Raw genomic sequence first — 3104 nt, 5'->3', positions numbered from 1 at the left:
TTTGTATATTTTCTTTGATTATTATTTATTTCTTTATTTATTTTTCTTTCATGACTTTGACATTTTGGAAGATTATCAGTCAGTTATTTTATGGGATGTCTCTCCATGGAGCTTCTCTGCCATTTCCTTGTGATTAGATAATTTATGCTCTGCATTTAGGCAGGAACACAGCAGAAAAGATACTGTGTTCTTTGTGGTGTATCATAGTAGAAGGTACACGATGTTGATTAGCTTGGTTACTAGTGACGGTAACTTGGATTATTTGAGTAAGGCGGTGCCCACCAGGATTCTTCATTGTGGAGTTCCTGTTCCTTTGTGATGAATCAGTCTCTCTGGGGAGACACTCTGAGACTGTAATATCCTATTACTTCTCAAAACTATACTCACTGATGATTCTTGCAGGAACCAACAATTATTTAATGGTTGCTAAACCATGGTTTTTAACTCTATCCTTTGGAGCTCCTTTTTTTTTTTTTTTTTACAGAGACAGAGAGTCAGAGAGAGGGACAGATAGGGACAGACAGACAGGAAAGGAGAAAGAGGAGAAGCATCAATTCTTCATTGCTGTTCCTTAGTTGTTCATTGATTGCTTTCTCATATGTGCCTTGATGGGGGGGCTACAGAAGAGTGAGTGACCCCTTGCTCAAGCCGGTGACCTTGGGCTTCAAGCCAGCAACCTTTGGACTCAAGCCAGCGACCATGGGGTCATGTCTAAGATCCCACGTTCAAACCACTGACTCCACGCTCAAGCTGGTGAGCCTGTGCTCAAGCCAGTGACCTTGGGGTTTCAAACCTGGGTCCTCTGTGTCTCAGTCCAATGCTCTATCCACTGCGCCACTACCTGGTCAGGCTTGAACTCTTTTTTGACTTCCTGTCTCTAGCTACAATGTGAGGGGTGGGTATTGTGTTTCATCTACACTTCTGAGCCTGGGGGGCATGGGGGAGCAGGGGGTAAGCTTTGTAGGAGGTTTTGAGATCTCTCCTCTGAGTTTTGTTAAATGTCCTATGCTGGGGTTTACTCCATTTTGGTAGTGTAATGTCCTGCTCCCCAGAGGGGGTTACCTTCAGGCCTTACATTAATCCACCCATTCTGAGCAGAGCTTGGAACCCCTCCCCTACTTTCTCCTATCTTCCCTCCTTCCTTCCCTCCATTCTTCCCTTCTTCCCTCTGTTCCTTTCTTCCTTCTTGCTTTCCTTGTTCTCTTTTATAATTCAGAGATGATGAGACTCAGAACATTAACTCATAGTTTAATTTTTTTTTTTTTTTTTTTTTTTACTGAGACAGAGAGAGAGAGAGTCAGAGAGAGGGATAGACAGGGACAGACAGATGGGAACGGAGAGACATGAGAAGCATCAATCATCAATTTTTTGTTGCAACACCTTAGTTGTTCATTGATTGCTTTCTCATATGTGCCTTGACCATGGGCCTTCAGCCAACCGAGTAACCCCTTGCTTAAGCCAGCGACCTTAGGTCCAAGCTGGTGAGCTTTGCTCAAACCAGATGAGCCTGCGCTCAAGCTGGCGACCTCGGGGTCTCGAACCTGGGTCCTCTGCATCCCAGTCCTATGTTCTATCCACTACGCCACCACCTGGTCAGGCCATAGTTTAAAATTTAACTCCAAAAAATAAATCCCAGGTCCTCCTTTCCTCTGTGATACAATCTCTATGAAACTAATCATCAGTACTTGCTGATACAACCTCTTTCAACTAATCAAAGTTAACATCCCTAGTAACCAAACAAATCACCATCATGTACTCTGTGCATGTCACTTTCCTGGGCTCGGTGTAGGAGAGAGATGTGTAAGGCAAGATCTCTGACTTCAAGAACCTCCAGAATGTGAACCTGAACAAGGTAGAGGCAGGCAAACTCAGATCTCTTTGTAGTCTGTAAGGAGAGGTCCAGGGGGGTTTCTGGGAAGGAGAGGTAAGCAGGAACTGGGCTGGTCATGGCCAGCTGAACGTTAATTCTAGTAAACTGATTAAGAATATGGGCTCTAGAGTCAGACTTTGATTCAAACACCAGCTTCATTCCTTGCCAATTTGCTGTTTTAGGCAAGTCATTTATCTTCCTGGACTTCAACTTCCTCATTTGTAACATAGAGATTTTAAGAGTCTTCTCTCTGGGCTGTTGGGAATATTAAACAAGATACTGTATGTAAAGCATTTACCTTGGTTCCTGGCATATCCTAAGTATGGCTCCCACCAGGTCCCTGGCAGGGCTGCGGCTTGGTCCCTGGATGGGTCCCTCAATGGGCAGAACTGACCCTATTCCATGGCTGAGAGGGACTGTAACTGAGCCCCAGGGCTGCTAGAGCTTCCAAGCCAAGACTGAGGTCTGCAGAGCTGGCTCTGGAGGCCCCTCTGGCTGTGTCTCCCACCCAATTGAATGTCCCATCCCTCAGTACAGAGCAAGTTTGAGGGAATGATAGGGTGGACATTGCAATGCAGAGGGGAACGTTCTCTCCTTGGATTGGTGATACTCTGTTTCATTGGTACCTGTGATTTTAGAGAAGTCCTTACCCCCGTGATGGCAAACCTTTTTATAAAAACCTCTCACTTTTGCAGTGCTGGTCAACCTGGTCCCTCCCGCCCACTAGTGGGTGGTCCAGGTTTCATGGTGGGCCAATCGCGGCGCTGTTTGGTTGCTCTGCTACCCACTATGAAAGCTGGACCTCCCACTAGTGGGCGGGAGGGACTAGGTTGACCAGCACGGCAAAAGTGGGTGGTTTTTGTAAAAAGGTTCACCATCAGGGCCTTACCCATTTCTGGTCCTCCATTGTCCCCTTCTGATTTGGATAACAACAGCTTATCCCCCTGTTTTCTCCTTCCCCTCCACGTTGTAATAATTGGTGTTGCTGAAGGCAGGTCAAGGGACTTCAGGACCAGGGCTCTTCACTCCTTTCCCCAGGCAGCCCATGGCAGGATGATGTGATGTAACCTTAGAACAGAAGGGCTCTCATAAAGTTTCACTAATTTTTATATTAAAAATGGTCTTGATATCTTCGTTTCGTCCCCCATTTCCCTTTCTTCTCTGGTTTCTGTTGTTCCCTTGTCTTGTTTCACAGGACTCGGGAAAACTTTTCCTAGTCCAATGTAGACCCATT

The sequence above is a fragment of the Saccopteryx leptura genome, chromosome 5 (assembly GCF_036850995.1).
Source record: "Saccopteryx leptura isolate mSacLep1 chromosome 5, mSacLep1_pri_phased_curated, whole genome shotgun sequence".
Lineage (NCBI taxonomy): Eukaryota > Metazoa > Chordata > Mammalia > Chiroptera > Emballonuridae > Saccopteryx > Saccopteryx leptura.
This window is presented reverse-complemented; position numbering follows the sequence as displayed.